General features: G+C 43.4%; 1 long non-coding RNA gene across 1 annotated transcript in view; it reads right to left on the minus strand.

Moving 5' to 3' along the window:
• Positions 1–14371, minus strand: part of LOC139234754 (uncharacterized) — a 137070-nt gene that overhangs the window by 20485 nt on the left and 102214 nt on the right. The window contains exon 2 of the long non-coding RNA XR_011588340.1: positions 10363–10401. This is a non-coding gene — a long non-coding RNA (uncharacterized lncRNA). The remainder of the gene's footprint in view (positions 1–10362; positions 10402–14371) is intronic.

Genomic DNA, 14371 nt, shown 5'->3' on the forward strand with positions numbered 1-14371 from the left:
AACCAATGTTCCCTTTAAGCTGCGCAGCACTCTAGGGGGCCAAGATTGCCCTCCGGCCCGTTTGGGACAGATAATTATAATTTTGTGGTGAATTATGGGGCAGGGAATAGAGGGAAATTGCCCTCTTCTTTGGGGCGGAAGCGAGTCGGGAGCGGGGCGGTGTCATCAGCGCCACGCTGAGCATGTCAGCGTGATGCGGACGTGCCGCGTCACGCTGACACTTAGCAAAGACACTGCGAGGCCTACATGGCGCCCACTGGGCCATCAGGGAGGGCTTCGGCCAGGCCAGTGGCCCGGCATCCAAGAGGGAGTGCCGGGGTGCCTGTAGGCGGCCCGGCCGAACCCGTGGCTGCTATGGTCAGGCCGACTGCAAGGTGGGCCGACAATTAAAATAAAATGGCGGCTACGGCAGTGTGCCCTCCTCCTTAAGGGTGGATGCGCCACCCAGCCACTGGCAGCTTCCCGCCGCACAAAGCTGTCGGGGGCACCAACAAGCAGACTGCTGAGGGTAATGTCGCTTCTGGGGCGGGGACCAGGTAGTGCGCGCTCTAATAATGTCATTAGCGCAGTTCGCACAGGAGCGGGGCGGATATCTTCCCCGCCTCAAAAAATCACGTGGGCAATGTCGCGATCACCGGGGAGTCTGCCTCAACTGGGCGGAAACTCATTTCCACCCTGTTATTGCCTCTTTGAGATGGTACCTACTCTTAAAAAAAGGGGGCAATTTCGGCCCCTGGGTGTCCTGCGCAGCCGGTGAGCCAGCTTTTAAATTGAATAAAATGCACACGCACGGAATTTTGAATGGGCCGTACAGAAGGGGCCGCGTGGCCCAAAGATTTCTTACATTGATGCCAACCAATGAATCTCACGCAAATATTGATCATTTTAGAGAATTCCATGTTAGAATCATAGAACAGCAGGATGCCATTCAGCCCATTGAGTGTGTGCCGGCTCGTTCAAAGAGCAAACGAGTTAATCTCACTCCCCCGCTCATTCCCCATATCCCTGCAATTTTTTCCCTTTAAAGTTTTTATTCAATTCCCTGCTGAAGGCTGCAATTAAATCTGTTTCCACCACCCTATCAGGCAGTGCATACCAAATCCTAACCACTCGGTGCGTAAAAATGTTGTTTCTCATGTCGCCTCTGGTTCTTTTGCCAATCACCTTAAATCTGTACCCTTTGGTTATTGACCCTTCAGCCATTGGAAATGGTTTCTCTTCATTTACTCTATTTAAACCCGTCATGATTTTAAACACCTCTATCAAATCTGCTCCAAGGAGAACAACCCCAGCTTCTCCAGTCTATCCACGTAACTGTAATCCCTCATCCCTGGAATCATTCTAGTAAATCTCTTCTGTACCCTTTCCAACACCTTCACATCCTTCCCCAGAATTGGACACAATACTCAAGTTGGGGTAAAACTAGTGTTTTATACAGGTTTAGCATAACTTCCGAGCTTTTGCACTCTGTGCCTCTATTTATAAAGCCCAGGATCCCATATGCTTTATCACCTGGTTTGATAACCTGTCCTGCCATCTTCAAAGATTTGTGCACAAACACCCCCAGGTCTTTCTCTTCTTGCACCCCCTTTAAAATTGTACGATCTAGCATGTATTGTCTCTCCTCATTCTTCTTAGCAAAAATGGGTCACCTCACACTTTTCTGTGTTGAATTTCATCTGCCATGTGTTCACCTATTCCACCAGCCTGTCCAGGTCCTCTTTAAATATATCATAAGAACATAAGAACATAAGAATTAGGAACAGGAGTAGGCCATCTAGCCCCTCGAGCCTGCTCCGCCATTCAATAAGATCATGGCTGATCTGGTCGTGGACTCAGCTCTACTTACCCGCCCTCTCCCCGTAACCCTTAATTCCCTTATTGCTTAAAAATCTATCTATCTTTGACTTGAAAACATTCAATGAGCCAGCCTCAACTGCTTCCTTGGGCAGAGAATTCCACAGATTCACAACCCTCTGGGAGAAGAAATTATTTCTCAACTCGGTTTTAAATTGGCTCCTCCGTATTTTGAGGCTGTGCCCCCTAGTTCTAGTCTCCTCCACCAATGGAAACAACCTCTCTGCCTCTATCTTGCCTATCCCTTTCATGATTTTAAATGTTTCTATAAGATCACCCCTCATCCTTCTGAACTCCAACGAGTAAAGACCCAGTCTACTCAATCTATCATCATAAGGTAACCCCCTCATTTCTCGAATCAGCCTAGTGAATCGTCTCTGTACCCCTGCCAAAGCTAGTATATCCTTCCTTAAGTAAGGTGACCAAAACTGCACGCAGTACTCCAGGTGCGGCCTTACCAATACCTTATACAGTTACAGCAACACCTCCCTGCTTTTATACTCCATCCCTTTCGCAATGAAGGCCAACATTCCATTTGCCTTCCTGATTACCTGCTGCACCTGCAAACTAACCTTTTGGGATTCATGCACAAGGACCCCAGGTCCCTCTGCACCACAGCATGTTGTAATTTCTCCCCATTCAAATAATATTCTATTTTACTGTTTTTTTCCCCCAAGGTGGATGACCTCACACTTTCCGACATTGGATTCCATCTGCCAAACCTTAGCCCATTCGCTTAACCTATCCAAATCTCCTTGCAGCCTCTCTGAGTCCTCTACACAACCCGCTTTCCCACTAATCTTAGTGTCATCTGCAAATTTTGTTGCACTACATTCTGTCCCCTCCTCTAGGTCATCTATGTATATTGTAAACAGTTGTGGTCCCAGCACTGATCCCTGTGGCACACCACTAACCACTGATTTCCAACCGGAAAAGGACCCATTTATCCCGACTCTCTGCTTTCTGTTCGCCAGCCAATTCTCTATCCATGCTAATACATTTCCTCTGACTCCGCGTACCTTTATCTTCTGCAGTAACCTTTTGTGTGGCACCTTATCGAATGCCTTTTGGAAATCTAAATACACCACATCCATCGGTACACCTCTAGCCACCATGCTCGTTATATCCTCAAAGAATTCCAGTAAGTTAGTTAAACATGATTTCCCTTTCATGAATCCATGCTGCGTCTGCTTGATTGCACTATTCCTATCCAGATGTCCCGCTATTTCTTCCTTAATGATAGTTTCAAGCATTTTCCCCACTACAGATGTCAAACTAACCGTCCTATAGTTACCTGCCTTTTGCCTGCCCCCTTTTTTAAACAGAGGCGTTACATTAGCTGCTTTCCAATCCGCTGGTACCTCCCCAGAGTCCAGAGAATTTTGGTAGATTATAACAAATGCATCTGCTATAACTTCCGCCATCTCTTTTAATACCCTGGGATGCATTTCATCAGGACCAGGGGACTTGTCTACCTTCAGTCCCATTAGTCTGTCCAGCACTACCTCCCTAGTGATAGTGATCATCTCAAGGTCCTCCCTTCCCACATTCCTATGACCAGCAATTTTTGGCATGCTTTTTGTGTCTTCCACTGTGAAGACGGAAGCAAAATAATTGTTTAAGGTCTCAGCCATTTCCACATTTCCCATTATTAAATCCCCCTTTTCATCTTCTAAGGGACCAACATTTACTTTAGTCACTCTTTTCTGTTTTATATATCTGTAAAAGCTTTTACTATCTGTTTTTATGTTTTGCGCAAGTTTACCTTCGTAATCTATCTTCCCTTTCTTTATTGCTTTTTTAGTCATTCTTTGCTGTTGCTTAAAATCTTCCCAATCCTCTAGTTTCCCACTAACCTTGGCCACCTTATACGCATTGATCTTTGATTTGATACTTTCCTTTATTTCCTTGGTTATCCACGGCTGGTTATCTCTTCTCTTGCCGCCCTTCTTTTTCACTGGAATATATTTTTGTTGCGCATTATGAAAGAGCTCCTTAAAAGTCCTCCACTGTTCCTCAATTGTGCCACCGTTTAGTCCTTGTTTCCAGTCTACTTTAGCCAACTCTGCCCTCATCCCACTGTAGTCCCCTTTGTTTAAGCATAGTACGGTCGTTTTTGACACAACTTCCTCATCCTCAATCTGTATTACAAATTCAACCATATTGTGATCACTCATTCCGAGAGGATCTTTTACGAGGAGATCGTTTATTTTTCCTGTCTCGTTACACAGGACCAGATCCAAAATGGCTTGCTCCCTTGTAGGCTCTGTTACATACTGTTCTAAGAAACAATCCTGTATGCATTCTATGAATTCCTCCTCCAGGCTACCCCCTGCGATTTGATTTGACCAATCGATATGTAGGTTAAAATCCTCCATAACTACTGCCGTTCCTTTTTCATATCACTATCTTCTCACTGTTTACTACACTTCCAAGATTGGTGTCATCTGCAAATTTCAAAATTGTGTCATGTACCCACAAGTGCAAATCATTAATGTACATCAAAAACAGCAGTGGTCCTAGTCCTGAACCCCACTGCATACCACCGTCCAGTCCAAAAAACAGATATTCACTGCAACTATATGTTTTCTATCCCGTAGCCAATTTTGTATCCATGCTGCTACTGTTCCTTTTATCCCATTGGCTTCAATTTTACTAACAAGCCGAATATGTGGTACTTTATCAAATGCCTTTTGAAAGTCCATATACACAACAGCAACTGCACTGCCCTCATCCACCCTCTCCATTACCTAATTAAAAACTCAAACCAAATTGGATGGTGTGGAATCTGTATGGGTGGAGCTGCGGAATACCAATGGGCAGAAAACGGAGTTGTGTACAGACCACCAAACAGTAGTAGTGAGGTTGGGGACAGCATCAAACAAGAAATTAGGGATGCGTGCAATAAAGGTACAGCAGTTATCATGGGTGACTTTAATCTACATATAAATTGGGCTAACCAAACTGGTAGCAATACGGTGGAGGAGGATTTCCTGGAGTGTATTAGGGATGGTTTTCTGGACCAATATGTCGAGGAACCAACTAGAGGGCTGGCCATCCTAGACTGGGTGATGTGTAATGAGAAAGGACTAATTAGCAATCTTGTTGTGCGAGGCCCCTTGGGGAAGAGTGACCATAATATGGTAGAATTCTTTATTAAGATGGAGAGTGACACAGTTTATTCAGAGATTAGGGTCCTGAACTTAAGGAAAGGCAACTTCGATGGTATAAGACATGAATTGGCTAGAATAGACTGGCAAATGATATTTAAAAGGGTTGACGGTGGATAGGCAATGGCAAACATTTAAAGATAACATGGATGAACTTCAACAATTGTACATTCCTGTCTGGAGTAAAAATAAAACGGGGAAGGTGGCTCAACCGTGACTAACAAGGGAAATTAAGGATAGTGTTAAATCCAAGGAAGAGGCATATAAATTGGCCAGAAAAAGCAACACCCCTGAGGACTGGGAGAAATTTAGAATTCAGCAGAGGAGGACAAAGGGTTTAATTAGGAGGAGGAAAATAGAATATGAGAGGAAACTTGCCGGGAACATAAAAACTGACTGCAAAAGCTTCTATAGATATGTGAAGAGAAAAAGATTAGTGAAGACAAACGTAGGACCCTTGCAGTCAGATTCAGGTGAATTTATTATATTCAAAAGGGAGTTAGATGAAGTCCTTACTACTCGGGGGATCAAGGGGTATGGCGAGAAAGCAGGAAGGGGGTACTGAAGTTTCATGTTCAGCCATGAACTCATTGAATGGCGGTGCAAGCTAGAAGGGCTGAATGGCCTGCTCCTGCACCTATTTTCTATGTTTCTATGTTTCTATGAACAAAGAAATGGCAGACCAATTGAACAAATACTTTGGTTCTGACTTCACGAAGGAAGACACAAATAACCTTCCGGAAGTACTAGGGGATTGAGGGTCTAGAAGGAGGAACTGAAGGATATCCTTATTAGGCGGGAAATTGTGTTAGGGAAATTGATGGGATTGAAGGCCGATAAATCCCCGGGGCTGGATAGTCGGCATCCCAGAGTACTTAAGGAAGTGGCCCTAGAAATAGTGGATGCATTGGTGATCATTTTCCAACAGTCTATTGACTCTGGATCAGTTCCTATGGACTGGAGGGTAGCTAATGTAACGCCACTTTTTAAAAAAGGGAGGGAGAGAAAACGGGTAATTATAGATCGGACATCAGTAGTGGGGAAAATATTGGAATCAATTATTAAAGATGAAATAATAGCGCATTTGGAAAGCAGTGACAGGATCGGTCCAAGTCAACTTGGATTTATGAAAGGGAAATCATGCTTGACAAATCTTTTGGAATTTTTTGAGGATGTAACTGGTAGAGTGGACAAGGGAGAAGCAGTGATTGTAGGCTTTTGACAAGGTCCCGCACAAGAGATTGGTGTGCAAAATTAAAGCACATGCTATTGGGGTAATGTACTGACGTGGATAGAGAATTGGTTGGCAGACTGGAAGCAGAGAGTCGTGATAAATGGGTCCTTTTCAGAATGGCAGGCAGTGACTAGTGGGGTGCCGCAGGGCTCAGTGCTGGGACCCCAGCTATTTACAATATACATTAATGATTTTGATGAAGGAATTGAGTGTAATATCTCCAAGTTTGCAGATGACACTAAACAGGGTGGCGGTGTGAGCTGTGAGGAGGACGCTAAGAGGATGCAGGGTGACTTGGACAGGTTAGGTGAGTGGGCAAATGCATGGCAGATGCACTATAATGTGGATAAATGTGAGCTTATTCACTTTGGGGGCAAAACACGAAGGCAGAATGTTATCTGAATGGCGGCAGATTAGGAAAAGGGGAGGTGCAACGAGACCTGGATGTCATGGTACATCAGTCATTGAAAGTTGGCATGCAGGTACAGCAGGCAGTGAAGAAGGCAAATGGTATGTTGACCTTCATAGCTAGGGTTTTTGAGTATAGGAGCGGGGAGTTCTTACTGCAGTTGTACAGGGCCTTGGTGAGGCCACACCTTGAATACTGTGTTCAGTTTTGGTCTCCTAATCTGAGGAAGGACGTCCTTGCTATGGAGGGAGTGCAGCGAATCAGCAAACTGATTCCCGGGATGGCAGGACTGACATATGAGGAGAGACTGGATCGACTGGGCCTTTATTCACTGGAGTTTAGAAGGATGAGAGGGGATCTCATAGAAACATATAAAATTCTGACGGGACTGGACAGGTTAGATGCAGGAAGAATGTTCCCGATGTTGGGGAAGTCCAGAACCAGGGGACACAGTTTAAGGATAAGGGGTAAGCCATTTAGGACTGAGATAAGGAGAAACTTCTTCACTCAGAGAGTCGTTAACCTGTGGAATTCCTTACCGCAGAGAGTTGTTGATGCCAGTTCGTTGGATATATTCAAGAGGGAGTTAGATATGGCCCTTATGGCTAAAGGGATCAAGGGGTATGGAGAGAAAGCAGGAAAGGGGTACTGAGGTGAATGATCAGCCATGATCTTATTGAATGGTGGTGCAAGCTTGAAGGGCCGAATGGCCTACTCCTGTACCTATTTTCTATGTTTCTAGTCAAACACGATTTTCCCTTAACAAATCCATGCTGGCTCTACTTTATCAGTCCATACTTGTCCAAGTGGCTGTTAATTTTCTCCCAGATTATTATTTCTAAAAGCTTTCCCACCACCTACGTTAAACGAATTGGCCTGTAATTGCCAGGGTTATCGTTCTTCCCTTATACAACGGTGTCACATTTGTAATTCTCCAGTCCTCTGGCACCACCCCTGTATCTAAAGAAGATTGGAAGATTGTGGCCAGCACCTCCAGAATTTCTACCATTACGTCGCTCAGCAACATAGGATGCATCTATTCCAGACCGGGTAACTTATCCACTTTAAGTACCATCAGCCAATGCACCACAGGTGAAAGCAATGCAAGTTCTTAACTGAAATCGTAACTGGTCATTTTCTTTTATGGAATCTATCAGACCGGTTGTATATTTCCAGCATTTCTATATTGGGCATTGACAGTTTTATTTTACATAAGCTGAGCTGTTATTCATTAACACCCCTGGTTAATGCGTGCCAGTACGTCGCACATCAACACTTACTGCCATCAACATTATTCTTTTATTTAACACTTTTCACTATTTCGTGAACCTGATAGGATCAAATTATAAACATTATAAACATTTAAACTTTTATTTTTGCACATTTTTCTCCCCATTCCTCTGCTGAATGCATTGGGGCCAGTTCACACATGCTGGTTGCCCTTCAGTGACTAGTTTCCAGTGAATAACATTAGGCTATTCTACTATGGAGTATATCACAGTCCAGCCAAATCCTATGGTTCTCCAATATCACAGCCATATATTTTCCAGCAGGAGACAATGATTGGGTTAACCTCTGAGGATAGATTGAGTAGATTGGGTCTTTACTCTCTAGAGTTTAGAAGAATGAGAGGTGATCTCATTGTAACATATAAGATTCTGAGAGGGCTCGAGAGAGTAGATGCTGAGAGGATGTTTCCCCTGGCTGGAGTCTAGGACTTGGAGGCATAGTCTCAGGATAAGGCGTCAGTCATTTAACACTGAGATGAGGAGGAATTTCTTTATTCAGAGTCGTGAATCTTTGGAATTCTCTACCCCAAAAGGCTGTGGCTGCTGAATCGTGGCGTATATTGAAGGTTGAGATCGATAGATTTTTGGACTCTCGGGGAATCAAGGCAGGAAAGTGTTGAGGTCGAAGATCAGCCATGGACTTATTGAGTGGCGGAGTAGGTTCAAGGCCATATGGCCTACTTCTGCTCCTAATTCTTATGTTTAGCAATCAGGCATGAGGACCCCGGTTTATTTTATGCCCTCCTTAGCCTTAGGGATACTGAGGCCAACTTTTTCTCAACCCTGGCTGAAATCAGCTAATTTAGCATAGACTAGGACTTGAAACTGGTGTATGTGGCTTAACTTATGCACAATTTTATCAACTGAGCCACTGGACGAGCCAACTTTAATTTAATTCTTATCTATTTGCTAAAATGAGACGGAAATGAATAAACTTCTGGAGGGATTCATCTCCTGCTGTGAGCCAGTTCCAGTGAATTTCTCGCTACAGTGTCTGTTTTGGTTTGCATTAAATTCAAACTGATAGGATCACACGTAATTTCTGTTTCATACCTTTATCACAATGCAGTATAAATTTTTTCCGTAAATTATGTTTTGCATCGCAGCAAAGGAAGAAACGGTGATTGTATTATTTCTGAAGTAGCTCCAGTGCGGACAATTCCTGTTGCAGTGTAATTCTGAAACTGCGACAATGCCAAAGCAGCCAGATTTTTATTTTCGATTTAGTTACAAAAGTTTTTTTCCAATAAAAGCCAGAATACAATAGCATTCCCTTGGGTTGTTTAAAAAAAAAAGAGAAATTTCCATAAATGAATATGGATTTCTTCACAAAAATACCTACTGCTTGAACTGCAGGTTATTGGTTCTGTGAGACTAGATGTATAACACAGCAAAACACTTTTTAGATTTTAAATGACATGAACTCCTATTTCATGTTGGTTTAGCATGTTTGTGTTTTTCAGTGGAAGGGCTTGTACAAATAGAGGACTGCATCTCCTGAACAAGCTTCGTGTTCTGTTGTCAGTGAGTGAGTTGTGTCCAGTGAACACAAGTTTAAAAATATTTGGAAAGTAGGAGCAAAAAGGGAAGTCAGATGGATCTTTGTCACCCAAAGGGGAAAGAGTTATAGAATAAGTTACCAGGGAAGGCTGTTGAAGCAGACAGTACAAATGGGCTCAAAGGATAATTGGATGAGTTTCTGGTGGCTTCAAGGGATATGGTGAGAAGATCGGTCGGTGGGTTATATGACAAACAGATGGGCTTGGTTTTACCAAGCCGTGGTTCATTTGTTAATGAAGGTTCGATGGGTTCCCATTTCTCCAAATATGTTGTACACACTACACTTTACATAGAGCAGTTTTTGCAACTAGAAAGAATCTTGAACAGCAACTCACAAACCTGCGATTTCCACCACCTATAAAGGGACAAAGGCAGCAGCCTCATGGGAAGTTCCCTGCAAGTTCCCCTCCCAGTCACACACCATCCTGATTTGACAATGTATCAGCCGTTCCTTCATAGTCGCTGGGTCAAAATCCTCGCACTCCCTCCCGAACAGCACTGGGAGCACCTTCACCCACATGGACTGCAGCGGTTCAAGAAGGCATCATCATCTTCTCAAGGGCAAATAGGGATGGGCAATAAATGCTTGCCTTGTCCACATCAGATGCACAAATTAAAAATAATCTGCTCGTGCACTGCCTTTGCAGCCTGTCCATTATCCTGATTTTTCTCCCAATAAGGCTGGTCTAAGATGGCAAATTCATATATTTGTGCAGTGGACTCAAGATGACCAAACAGTGTATAAAAATTCTGTTCTGCTAGATCTAAAACATTATATGAACATTTACTCATTACCTGACCTGTGTTTGGTACCACTCACCTAAACTGTTTGGTACCACTCACCGTTTGTCAAATCTGAACTCCAATCAGTAAAGCTGGATTCTGAAAAAGAATAAAACACAATGTTGGTGTCAGTGGGAGGTTTGGGGGAGGGCAGCTTGTAACAGATGAGAGGCACATAGAAAGAGAGAAGAAATCAAGGATTAATAAGGGAGGAAGATATGTGTTATTAACTTAGAACCCAACAAATTGTTTTGTCTACATATCTATCAAAGCCTTAAAGTCATGGAATATGGATCCAAGTACAGAATTTCAGTATCCTTAACCACTTCGCATTCGACACAACTTCCAATCCATGCAGTGTACAGAATATTAAGTGACACAGGATATATTTTGTTCTCATTGATATTCGTGGTACTCTGAATATTATCTATTCATGGTCAAATGACTAATTTTACTGTAAATTGCTAGTTTAATTTAACCAGTTATATTAATAAATAGATCCAAAATGGCTTTTTTGCGCTATTTTTATGAACAATTGCTTGAATTACTTTCATATGATCCCTGTGTAGAAATAATGCTGAAGTGTGCTGCTCGCAGCCCAGATACTGTGCATTTGCCATTATTTTACATATAGAGTCGACAGGAATGCTCAGCCACGCATAAAATGTATTAACAAAATATTCATGCGTTTATCAGCATTCAGCTTCACTTTGGCAGAACAGTAAATAGGTACAAATATTGCATTAATATTCTGTATTAGATGTCATTTTTCAAAATTAGCCAGCAGACACATTTGAAATGTCTGATGCTTTTGAGACAATTTAATTTTACTGGACATATATGAATATGGTCTCTGCAGTTTGCATATAAAAGTTGGCACATTATCAATATTTAAAGTAGAACAGAACTATCCCTGCTGCAAATTAATTCATTTCAACTATGTAGTTGCGGTTAGAGAGACTTGCAGTACATTCAAGCGATGTAGCCTATCATGTGGTGTCGATGCAGTGGATGCAAGACAATGATGGCAATGAACTTGCATCTTTCTCAAATTCATACTTTGTTGTATAAAGATGAATTTGAAAAACGTGCAAGTGAATACATTTCTTGCTTTAAAAACTTTTTCCAGCCATACAGACAGGAAGGTCTCAGGTTCGACCGCTGGGCTGTGCTGTTTTGGTTGATCTCAGTTCAACCAAAACAGCACAGCCCAGTTGGGGCACTACAACTGGCCTCAATTCCTTAGCACTAGAGAGAAGAACCCCCAAACCTGCGATCTTTACCACCTAGAAAGACAAGGACAGCAGGGCAATGGGAACACCATTACCTGCAAGTTCGCCTCCAAGTCACACACCATCCTGACTTGGAAATATATCGGTCATTCCTTCATCATCGCTGGGTCAAAATCCCGGAACTCGCTCCTAACAGCACTGTGGGAATACCTTCACCACACGGACTGCAGCGGTTCAAGAAGGTGGTAAGGGATGGGCAATAAATGCTAGCCTTGCCAGCGATGCCCACATCCCATAATGACCACTTCGGTAAAGCACTAGAGGGCCAACGGCAACTATGCAATCATACCCAACAAGAGTCAGTACTTTCAGAAGAAGTGGGGAAAATATTAAAGGAAAAGATTTATAGGTGAAGGCATTGCAATCAGGTTCTCCGGTTAGGCAGCATTCTCACCCTTGTCAAGGTATGAACAGTAGACAGAATAACTTGGGATCATGGACATGAATCTGCATTGTACCATTCCATGTGCTAGATGACAGTGTTCCAGACATGGCCGGTAGACTGACTCCACCCTGCGAGCTTCTTCCACCCAGCCTGCAAACTCCCCAGGATTCAAAGATCTGCTTCCAGACTGGTGCATTGAGACAATGACAAGGCAGCAATCAGGAAACAGCTTCCAGGCCTAGGAAATTTAAAGCAGCTGAAAGAGCTTCAACTTTATGAACTGTAACCTTATGGCCTGACATATCCCTCACCATCATTCCCATCAAGCCAGGTGACCAACCCTGGTTCAATGAGAAGTGTAGAAAAGCATGCCGGGAGAAGCACCAGGCATACCTCAAAATGAGGTGCCAACCTGGGAAAGTGACAACACAGGACTACATCCATACTAAACAGCGGAAGCAGCATGCTATAGACAGAGCTAGGTGATCCCACAACCTACAGGTCAGATCAATGCTCTGCAGGCCTGCCATATCCAGTCATGAATGCTGGTAGACAATTAAACAACAATATCAGGAGGAGAAAGCTCCATGAAACATCCCCATCCTCAACAATGGCACAGTCCAGCACGCAAGTCCAGAAGGCTAAAATATTCGCAACCACCTTCAGCCAGAAGTGCTGAGTGAATGATCCATCTGGGCCTTCTCCTGAGGTCCCAATTATCACAGAAGCCAGTCTTCAGCCAATTCAATTCACTCCACGATATCAATAAACGGCTGAGCGCATTGTATAGCGTAAGGGCTATGGGTCCCAACAATGTCCCGACTGAGGTGCTGAAGACCTGTACTCCAGAACTAGCCCTGCCTCTAGCCAAGCTGTTCCAGTACAGCTACAACACTGCCATCTACCTGACAAAGTGGAAAATTACCCAGGTGTGTTCTGTCCACAAAAAGCAGGACTAGTCCAATCCGGCCAATTAATGCCCCATCAGTCTATTCTCAATCATAAGTAAAGTGGTGGAAGGTGTCGCACTTACTCACCAATAATCTGCTCACCAATTCTCAGTTTGGGTTCCACCAGGACCACTCAGCTCCAGACCTCATTAAAGCCTGGGTTCAAACATGGATTAAAGAGCTGAATTCCAGAGGTGAGGTGAGAGTGACTGCCTTTAACATCAAGGCAACATTTGACAGAGTATGGCACTGAACAGCCCAAGTAAAACTGAAGTCAATGGGGATCAAGGGGAAACCTTTCCTCTGGCTGGAGTCTTACCTGCACAAAGGAAGATGGTTGTGGTTGTTGGAGGTTAATCATTTCAGCCACAAGACATTGCAGCAGGAGTTCCTCAGGGCAATGTCCTGGGCCCAACCATTTTCAGCTGCTTCATCAAATATCTTGTTTCTATGATAAAGTCAGAAATGAAGATGTTTTCTGATGATTGCACAGTATTCAGTTCCATTTGCAGCTCCTCAGATAATGAAGCAGTCCATGCCCGCATGCGGCAAGACTTAGACAGCATCCAGGCTTGGGCTGATAAGTGGCAAGTAACATTCGTTCCACACAAGTGCCAGGCAATGACCATCTCCAACAAAAGAGAGTCTAGCCACCTCCCCATGACATTCAATGGCATTACTATTGTTGAATTTCCCTTAGTAAGACTGAAGCCACTTTGTTTTGCCCTGCCAGAAACTCCGCACTTTAGCCTGATCCCAGTCTCGTGCCCCCTCAAACTCAACTTGATGATGCGTAACCTTGGTGTTCTGCTTGATCCTTTACAAACCCTAAATCAAGTCCGGCACCAAGACCACATTGTTTGACTTCCGAAATATCACCATCGCTGTTCCTACCTTGCCCCATTGCTGCTGGAATCTCATTGTGTCTTGTCACGTCCAGCTTCAACTTTTCCAATGCCCTCCTTGCTGGCTCCAACCTAGATAAACTCTAATTCAGCAATGGCCAGGGTAGTGGGGAGAGCGTTACAGTTTGGCATCTCCTGTTCAATATGGCTCAGTATTTCATCATGAGGTGCACATACTCATTGAGTTATTGTGGGAGTGAGATGTATATATTCTAAAACATAAGTTATGTCTGGGAGTACACTCAGTTTTCCAATGGCCCAGTGATTTTTGTTTTTATAGTAAATTGTCATTTAAATCCCAGGACCAAATTCCAGCCTTATTAACATGCTCTCAGCTATCATCTGTTGTCTCAGTTAGAGATTCAATCTAACATATTTGTTGCCCCATTGAACCAAAAATCAGCACAAATACTAATTAGACAGCTTAGTAATTGACAACACTGCTGCTTTATTTGCAATTAAGACACCTGAACAAACTTAAGGAAAGAATATGTAATGTTCCAATGAGAAAGAACTGTAGAACTGGTGCAAATAATG

The sequence above is a fragment of the Pristiophorus japonicus genome, chromosome 22 (assembly GCF_044704955.1).
Source record: "Pristiophorus japonicus isolate sPriJap1 chromosome 22, sPriJap1.hap1, whole genome shotgun sequence".
In the NCBI taxonomy this organism is placed as follows: Eukaryota; Metazoa; Chordata; class Chondrichthyes; family Pristiophoridae; genus Pristiophorus; species Pristiophorus japonicus.